At 38.1% G+C, this 9,907-nt stretch overlaps 2 long non-coding RNA genes across 5 annotated transcripts; one reads left to right on the top strand and one right to left on the bottom strand.

Moving 5' to 3' along the window:
- Positions 1–507: 507 nt before the first annotated feature.
- Positions 508–7,972, bottom strand: LOC148739919 (uncharacterized). Of its 2 annotated transcripts, none has more exons than XR_015996368.1 (3): positions 7,411–7,972; positions 2,548–2,737; positions 508–2,214 (listed from the first exon to the last, which is right to left on the bottom strand). It is a non-coding gene; the product is annotated as an uncharacterized LOC148739919 (long non-coding RNA). The 2 variants fall into 2 exon arrangements; XR_015996369.1 differs by lacking the exon at positions 7,411–7,972 and adding an exon at positions 5,099–5,476.
- LOC148739920 (uncharacterized) lies at positions 5,489–7,870 on the top strand. Of its 3 annotated transcripts, none has more exons than XR_015996364.1 (4): positions 5,489–5,653; positions 6,036–6,386; positions 6,879–6,965; positions 7,400–7,870. It is a non-coding gene; the product is annotated as an uncharacterized LOC148739920 (long non-coding RNA). The 3 variants fall into 3 exon arrangements; XR_015996365.1 differs by having other exon boundaries at positions 5,501–5,653; positions 6,267–6,386; XR_015996363.1 differs by having other exon boundaries at positions 5,495–6,386.
- Positions 7,973–9,907: the final 1,935 nt, after the last annotated feature.

The following is a 9,907-nucleotide window of genomic DNA, read 5'->3' as shown; positions in this document are numbered from 1 at the left end:
GCTGAAATTTTCAGAGAATGTTTATGGCATAATTTCTATTACGTGCACCAAGTTTCAAGACATTTCAATAAATATTTTGGATTTTTTAGCCCTTTTTCGTCAAATTTGCATATTTTGAGAGAAGTGAGGGTTGGGGCTTAAGGGCTTTTCGCGTTTTTTTAAGCACCATCTCATTGAATGTAAACAAGCTATACATCGTTGGAAAGGTCGTATTAAGGACTACAACTTGATGTATTCAAAAGTATTGAAATGACTACTGGGCATGCGCTGGAGACCAAAAAAGCTCGAAAAAAGGGGTTTTTTGAGTCTGTTTTTGCAGGGCTAAGAAACCTTAAAAATCAAACCAAACTGACACGAAATGATATACACATAATTGTCCATTTCCTTAACAATGGTTTGCTGTAGTTGGCGTAGAAAAGGGTTGATGTGAGATTTTTTTATGAATTTTCTTGCAACACGAGTCTCATATGTACGCTATGCGGATCTATGTTTTTTGTCTTTAAAAACTCGTAAAAAATTCACTTTTTATCGGTTTTTCGTTACACTTACACCAATGTCATTATGATTAAAAGTACTTTTGATTAAAACTAAAAAAAAGGGATTGATTTTTCCAACCTTTTTCGTCTTCTTTTACACGCCATAAATCTTAAGCGTTTCTATCCATTCAGCTAATACTTACACATACAATGGTACAGTTTCCGTACTTAATGCCTGCTAAGTTTGAAGGCCGGAACAATGAGGGCTTTTGAGTAACAGTAGATTTAATGAGTGCCTGTCCGTTTCACGATTACGCTATTTTCGCCTAACTCCTGACGTTTGAAAAATTCTAAAAAATTAACAAAACATTAACTGTACCTTACTTGACCAGCATAAAATAGAAAATAAAACGACGTTATGGGTACTGCTCTAGCTCCTCAACCTGTGATGCTCTTCACTTGCGATTTATGAGAATACTACAAGAGGTATAGAACTAGGGCGCTGGCTATTATTTCCACGGGGATAGACTACAGCGATGCTTTAGTCAGCAATAAACAACGAAGCATTGAACGTTACAATGAAAATATTTGTAAGAAGACCTTTAATTCTATTTTACATGGTAAGAGTAACCGGTTAAATAATCTTTTACCCTCAGCCCATAAGTCGTCTTACCATCTAAGACGATGCAGGCGTTTTGAAACACCAAGGTGGAAAACAAATAGGTTCAGGAACACATTTTTAATGAGATCTTGTATTGAGCATGCTTATTATTATTCTTACATTAGTCATACTATTAGATATCTGTTACAATTTTTGTAAATACGCAATTCAGCCCCTTAGAGGGCTGCCATGTATTTATTTGTGAAATAAACCTTTACCTACGCGGTCCCTGTGTGGGTATTATGGTCGCGTGGCGTTATCACCTTAAATGACCTTTTTGCTCTCACTTGCATGTCTTGGAAGGATTTTTCCTTTTTGTAAAAGATGATCGGAGGTTTATTGGGGTGCTTATTTCAACTTAACAGCCCATGCACCAACTGTCCAGACCCACCGAGTTGTAGTGTATGCTGGTAATTTTGTGGACCCGGTTACTGGCGTGCATACGCAAGAGGTGGAATCGGCTTGGTCTAGATTAAAATACAAAGTTAAGATGAGGAAAGGCGTCAGGAACTATGATTTGCGATTTTTTCTCAATGAGCATATGTGGCGAGACTGGAGAGGAGAGGCTCACGTTTGCAATAACATTACTGAAGTTCTCTCACGGTATCTCACCAACAACCCAGTTTAGGGAATATTGTGACTAATTTCAAAATATGATCTTCTCTCACTTCAATCAAGAACATTCCTGGATAAAATATTAACGAAATGAAGTATAACAACACTCCCCAATCCGCTTGTTCATCGGTGAATTCGTTCGGTAGCATTCCATTGTTTTTAGACAATATACTATTACACAGTAAGCTTCAGTAGTTTGCGTTAAATTAAAGTTAATATTTTTAGGCTCAAAGAGTAATAACTTGTTTTAGTACTGGATGTCTATACAGTTCAACAGTCATTCAAGACTTCTCTTTCAGGAGAGCGGCTAACTCGATTACGCGGCAATTCACTCGCAATTCTGTACCCTCTGCAAACTCGGGAGGGAACATGAAGCCGTGCCCTCTCCGTTCCTTTAACTTGATGTGACTCCGACTGATGATAACTTTCTTGCCATTGTTTCTTATCTTTTCAATGAAGAACCTTGAAAAAATAAAATAAAACTTTAGCCTGTTTATCTATTTATTCAACAATTTGCCAAAGTCAGGTAAATTTACAATAGGACAAGGTTATCCCCTACTAGGTAAATTGTTTCGAGTTATTGAAGCTAATTCAAATCTTTGACGAACAACTTGAACTATACATTAGTGTACAATAATGGACACCGAATCGTTGTTCAACAGTATGAGAAGAACAAAGCCTGCCATGATTCATGAATTCTGTTTTCAGTGATATGCAATGTCCTTTTTATCACTGAGAAACTAAAGGGATTGCCTAACCATACGGGTACTATTGAATGGCCGTTGATATACTCACGCGAAAGCAATTGTATAGATTCGACACCTCTGTAATATTGGAGCCAAGGCTTTCCTCTAGCCAGAACAAGTCTCCACTTCCTAGCAAACGCCTCTATCGGAGGAGAAGCGATGGGCCACTTCCAGTCATTCGGCACCACCCAAGTCAGAACGACTGCATCTTTACTCTCTATTTTCGCGTAGACTGTGGCCTGTTTAAAAGAGTGCGCCGATTAGTTGTAAAAGAATCTTCGAGCATTGAAACATTGATTGCACACCAACGTTTTTTCCTAACAATTTTTTTAACGAAATAGTGCTCGTGTTACTCAGATGAAACTAGCAGTTTCTATTTTTTTTTTGATTTCACAAAAGTGGTGAGCAACCCATTTAAGGAGATCGGGATAATTGGAAAATTGTTTGACCTGTATTTTCTCGCAACAACAGATGAACAAGTTCTTGCTGATTTCTAACGTAAACGTGGAAGAACAACATGCTGAATAAATAAGAATAGGTTCTCCTGATGAAAAGATGCATGATTGTTTAAGTTTAATTTGCAGTATAGCTTTAAGGGCCGACCATTTAACATTTGACGGGGGCGGGGTGGGTGGGTGATTTCTGGTCATCAAGAAATTTTTTTTCTAGCAATCTGCTGGGCAGGATATTTTTTCCGTTCTAAGTGCTCTTTTTTTTTTCTGTTACATTTGGCCTGCATGCAATTTTTTCCTTCAAACAAGCTGTTGCAGGAAATTTTTTTCAAAATCCCCCATCCCCCCTTAAGAGTTAACTGTTAAATGGTTGGCCCCTTATTCAAAGTCTATGAGAAAAAAGGTGCGAACAGAACGGCACAGTTCCCTTTGTGGCTGTTGTGGTCGCGTGGTATTATCATTATCACCTTTAAATGACAATTTTGCTCTCACTTGCTTGTCTTGAAAGGATTTTTCCTTTTTGTAAAAGATGATTGGAGGTTTATGAAAACTGTTTTCTGCAAGGTCTGATTGTACATCTGACTCTAGTGTTTTTAATTTTTTAACTATCGTGTGGTGTGACAAAATACAGTAAACGTTCGTGACCTTTTGGCTTTTCTGTATGTGTAAGAGCCGATTGTTTAAAGGCAAAGTTGACGCCTGACAGAGACCATTCTATGATGCTTTCTGGGTGCCCTCTCGCGTTATTGGGTTGTCTGAATTGCGAAAGGCTGTCATATTCCGATATTTTTGTAGTATTTTGTTTTCAAAACACCGATAGTAAAAAAACCCACACACGCACACACACACCGGGAAAGGGTTAATGGAATCATTGACAAAACGGCAGTTATGAGGGCAAACACATTGATGGGATGTGTAAACTGTTTTAACTGCCTGGGGTACGGTGTGACAAATGACAATAAACGTTCGTGACCTTTTGGCTTTTCTGTATGTGTAAGAGCCGATTGTCTGGGGCAAAGTTGACCCCCGACAGAGACCTGTCTATGATTCTTTCTGGCTGCCCTCTCGCTTTGTCGCGTTGTTTGATTTGCAAAAGGCTGTTATATTCCAAAATTTTTGTAACATTTTGTTTTTGAAACACCGATAGTAAAATATAACACACAGGAAAGGGTTAATGAGATCACTGACCAAAAAAGGAAAATCCTATAAGACACGTTTGTGAGAGGAAAAATACAATTTGAAGGCGATAATGCGACGCGACCACAAAAGCGACATGGGTAGTCCGAGCCGGTCTGCCTTCACCTTTATTCTCAAGCAGAAGACTTGATCACAACGTCGCCTCGTCCACATGTGTAGAGAAATTGATCAAATCCTCTGAAAGAAAATCGATAACATAGAACTCAAACACACGGCAAAAGAGAAGCCTCCAAGGGATATTCATTGCAGGATAAATTATCAACGGTTTTATCTATATACAAGGAAACCGTGGACAAAGAGCAAGAAGAGACAACTGGATGTTTGGCGTGCCGGTTTCAACAGGCTATTCTCCAGCGTGAGGTTATATCGAGGTCGTGGAGCAACAAGAACCGATGGCGCAATTTCGCCGATTTCCGTTGGAATACAACGGAAGAGTACGACAACTCGTTCTTTGTTTAGCGAACCGAAAATGCAAGCTGCTTTGACGACAAAAAATGGATTCTCTCGCCTTTGTGGCAGGAAATTCAATGACAGTTTCCTGCCAGTTGGCTTGAGAGTCACAAACAACACTTCTCTCGCACTAAAGGAGGAATTGTAAAATTTCAGTAAAAGTGAAAAACAAAAAAGGAAAAACGCAAACTAAAAGAAAACCAAACAAACTATTTTCAATCTCTAAAAAGGGCTGCCTTTCAATAAGCTTCCGGATAAATGAACGTTCTTAAACCAAAAACCCATGCTCTGCAGGCTATCATATCAGGATACTCCGTCGTTCAAATGTCACGTTTCATTTTAAAGACAAAGCTTCCTTTCTCTTCCTACCGACCACGTGAATTTCCGACTACTCTATATCATAGTCGCACTTAAAAAAAAGGCTGTCGAGCTGACATTAACTCAAGTCCCCTCCCTCTCCTCGTCTGATCAGTGCGAAAGGTTCGCAAGGCCGAGACTTACTCAAAAGGAATTCGAACATGTCTGAAGACCAAGTTTCCGCTCCAATCGATTAATCTGAAGTAGACGCACAGGCCTCAACCCTGCTGCAAAGGTGGCGAGATAATGTAAACAGAAACACATCTGTTACAAGAACGTTTGCCCTCTTGCGAGAAGAGGATGTCTCGAAGAAAGCAATTCCTCGAAGATCGCGTATGGAAACGTTGATACAGGAAAGGAGAGCAAAAGGATATTCAATTGTCTACCAGGCACACCTCTAGTCAGATTGCAAACCTACTGGCTACGAATACTTCAACTTTAGCGGGAGTAAACCCCACGAGGTATTTTATTAAGAGCATTTTCAATGCTCGTGATTCATAACCAGTGGTATTGTAGGAAACATATCACAAGATTTGTTTCGTCATTTTTTGCCGTTCAATATGACATGGCTAGCAGAATTGTCAGGTAGCTTTCAAAGGGGCTAGACAAATGCTGGCATGTTAGGCGATTTTAATTACTCGCTATGAACGTGCATAGCAGTAGCCCGACTTGGCTTCAAACGAATTAGGAAAAAGAAAGGTGATTCCTCAGAAAAAAGTGCTGTCGAACAATTATTTTCTTAACCTTCTTTAAATGTTCACTAACAATGTCTGTTTCGAAAGGTACAATAGAAAAAACAGGTGAATATGCTTGTTTGAGAGATGGGGCCAATCTAACCCCATTTATGACCGGCAACAATTGGAGGACACATAGAGAACTGCGACGCCAACAAGATAGAGCGTTACAAGCATCGGCAAAGTATTAACTGAAAAAGGCTACAGGATGTCATTGCTTAACACCAAGATTAATTACATTATCTACAATGCACTTGAATTTTGTTTACAATTAATTTATTCAGATGAAGAAGGTGCATTTACTCAAAACGAAGCTTACAGCTAACATCGTATTTATTTTGTTCTAGGAATAAGCTGATGCACAGTAAGAGTAAGAGTTATTGTTGTTAGTATTCAACACTGACATTCTGTAATAACTTAATGCCATGGCTTCACCATCCAACCTTTTTCCCGCAAGCTTAAATCCACGAAATAAGAATACCAGATTCATTTTGTTTTCGAGAAAGACTCGCCGACATTTGTTTTTCTTATGGTTGAGTGTAAAGCTCTACATTGATATAAACTAATTGTACCGATAGGTGCTTGCATCGCCAGTAGCAGTAATACCACCAGCAGCTGGTCATGCAACGGCAGCAGCAGCAGCAGAAATAGAAGCAGTTGGATGCGCTGTTTTCGAATATAATTGTTCTTTTCCGCAGGTAATTTATTAAGCCTTACTTTCTATCAGAGTATCCCATATTTTTCATAGAAGCGCAAACAACTGTATCTGGGTTAGATTTAAGCTTAAGGTGAGTTATGTATGGCGAGATTTCTGACACAAAACGAAGGTTTGGACAAAATAGGACCACGCGGAGTCGAAATGCGAGTATTCGCAGAAAAGTCAAATTGAGGTGGCTGCTTCAGGTTTCCAGAGTTTTCAAGCTATATTATTTTGATGTATCCATACTACCAATTTATATACGCATGGAATAAGAGCTTGCCATAGAAACACTATAGCGTCGTAAAAACACCCTATATCTTGGCTTAAATAACAAGTAACTGAAGCACTTGCACGGCCCCCCGTTTCTTTCCTTGAAAAATAATAAGTATGTCAAGAAAGAACCTTATGAAAATGAAAAAAAAAATTAACAAAATTAATCAAGCGACCTACTTTTAACAATCTGTTGCTCACTGACAATACTTTCTTCCAGACACAAAAACACCATATTTCCGTGAAGGTGGTCAAACCCTCTGGAAACATAATCATTTTGACAGTAGACAATTCAAGATGCGTTGAGGTCAGCAAATTGATGGTGATATTTTCAGTACCTTCTATTCAGTAATTTAATACAGCCCTGCATATTTCAGAAGCTGTGACGAAGATTTGTTGTGAGCTCGAATCTGTAATTTTCGTTGATCCTACTCTGATGCCTATTGATTGCTTTATTTCACGAATTTCCTCCCTTATGATATGTTGATGCTACTCGATTTTCAGTTCTTAAACTGATACATTTTATCCACTTAGACCTTCAACATTTGTTTTATTTGAGCTAGGAATCTCTGAATTCATTGCGATCGTGATGAATGCCCGTACCTGTTAGAACTTTTAATCGTCACAAGTTGCGCCCATACCATTACGAGCCTCGTGGATGTTTTTTTATGATGATTGTTGCATGTTGTTTTCAATAAAACGCAGGAATATAATATGTTTTGTATTCATTTTTCAAACCAGAGCATACTCACTGCCCAAGTAAGAGACGCTGGTGTCGTCGTCCGGATGTATAGTGGAGGAAATGTCTCAGTTAGAGTCCCGCCATATGCAATATTTAGGGATATTGCTGGAAATGACAAACAAATCCTCCTGAAGCTGGAAAACAATTAAATAAAGATAACTTTGAAGTATCATGTGTCAATTTTTTTATCACGATGAGAGTCGCAAAGGAGAGAATTAGACATATTGATTTTGTTGATAGTTTAATTGATGCAATAATTCTCTGCTAGTTTAAAACAAGCATGGAATTTTTTTCCCAAAAGGGATTTTGTCGAGCAATTACCCGTCATGCGTTGTTCCGTGAACATGTCCAGTATTTGGAAAAAAACCTGTTAGGGAAAATCTTATCAAGAAAACGTGCTGATGTAAATTGGCCTAATGATCAATATCTAGGGATCAATGTTTAATAAAATGCTGGTCTTTGAAGAATCATCTTCTGTGGTTTTCTCTTTCTTTCCCAAATAATCGCTTAGAACATCCATCATCAAATACTGTAAGCTACGTTCTTCCTTTTCCCGCCCTATTTACTCTATTTCCTCCTTTTGTGGGTTATCTAACGATATTACGACGGGAAAATCGAATGAAATATTGCCCTGAAATTTCATAAAACCCACGTTCTCTAATTGCACAAACTAAAAAATTAAGACATTTTGATTTGAAAATAAAGCGAGATATTTACTGGAATTTCGTAGAACCCACGTTCTGTACTTCTGCTCCGTTGACACGATTCAATGTCGACGATTAGATCGTCAACGATCTGACTCTTAACGATCAATATCGTTAACGATCTGATTCGTGCTCGTTGTCTAAGAACACGTTCTTCGACAACGAGCACGATGTTACGAAAGATCGTTGAACCATACGATGAAATCGTATAAACGAGGACGTTCTTTTCAACGTCCTCGTTGTAGTGGATTTTAAGGTTAACGTGGTCGTTCTTTTCAACGCGCTCGTTATACTCGATCTCGCGTAGAACGCGCTCGTCCTTTTTGACGTGCTCGTTATACTCGATTTCGTGTAGAACGCGCTCGTTCTTTTTAACGTCCTCGTTATACTCGATTTGGATCACTCACAGTTTCTGGGCAACGAGTCGATTTTAAATCGTCACGATTTATAAGTCACTCGATAAACGATTTAAAGCGAGACTCGTTTGTTTGTGAATAGAAACGAGACTCGTTTATAGAAACGAGACTCGTTTGTAGAAACGAGACTCGTTTGTAGAAACGAGACTCGTTTGTAGAAACGAGACTCGTTTTTAGAAACGAGACTCGTTTGACAAAACGAGAGTCGTTTTGCGAAAGAAGGCTCGTGTGCCAAACTTTGCTCTTGGCGCATGCGTAGAAGTATAGTTTTTTTCCAGGTTAATGTTTTAGGTTCAAGATAAGCTGGGATTTTGCTGCAATATGTTAAGGTAATCTCTATTTTCTTTTTCTTGGGATTACAAAGTGCAGGGAAGGCCTAAACCGATATTTTTATAGAGCTTCTGGCATAAATTTCAGCAGATAAAGTAGCACTGGATATTTGTGTCGAATTAAGTTCAAAGCTTGAATCGGATCCTATCCCATTACTAAGGTTACTTCATTTTTCCACAACACGAGGGAAACCAGAAATTAAAACCATGAAAGATGTACATTTTGATAAATAAAAATGAAATGCTGAAACTTCATATTCATTATGCAAGGAATATTTCATCATGTTTTGCTGTTTTAGACTTTTTTTTCCCTTCAAGCAGACGCATAGCTGCTTGAACTTGGGCTTTCTCTATCGCACATTTGGAGTTATCTTTAGGAGACTGCCCAATTGCCATTTGTGCTGTCGTTACGCAATTTTGTCATTTCCAATCATGAATAAGTCTACTTGTTTTTATTTTTGCCTGCTAGAGTGTAATGAATGTTATGGTACTAGACAATAATCAAAATAATAGTAGGTTCCTACAGATGCCAACGGTTGAAATTGAAGGGCTTTTCAATGACTTTGCCAAGTTTTAGATAAATTGAAGGACCTTCTTTGGAAAGGTTTGCATAAGAAATTTTAAAATTATTTAACATTATTTCTCAGCTTTTCTATTAAAGTACTGCAATTTTTTACTCGAAAATTGCTGAAGAAAAAGCGTTGCAAAAATCAAGCTCTAGTCCTCAAATTCAAGTACTTTCAAGACCTTGAATTTGTTATTTTTGAATTCAAGCATCTTCGAATACTTTCAAGGCTTTTATGAACTATGAGTAGGTAATGTACTTGCCTTTAACTGCAAGGAGAAGGGAATTTTTTACCTATTGTTGATATCGAGTCAAAGTTTGTTGCAAAATGTTCACCCAAGGGGAGTTTTCACAAATCAGTTGATTGAAGCAATATTACTTTTCAATAGTTCATATTGTTTTTAATAGAAAAATATCTGAGTATTGAATATCGTTGATGGCCACAACAAGAGAAGTAGTACTAATTACAGTTTTAGTATATTCAATTAGAGGG

This window comes from Stylophora pistillata, chromosome 2 (genome assembly GCF_964205215.1).
Source record: "Stylophora pistillata chromosome 2, jaStyPist1.2, whole genome shotgun sequence".
Classification (NCBI taxonomy): domain Eukaryota; kingdom Metazoa; phylum Cnidaria; class Anthozoa; order Scleractinia; family Pocilloporidae; genus Stylophora; species Stylophora pistillata.
The sequence above is the reverse complement of the archived record's forward strand: the minus strand, read 5'-3'. Positions and strand labels throughout refer to the sequence as shown.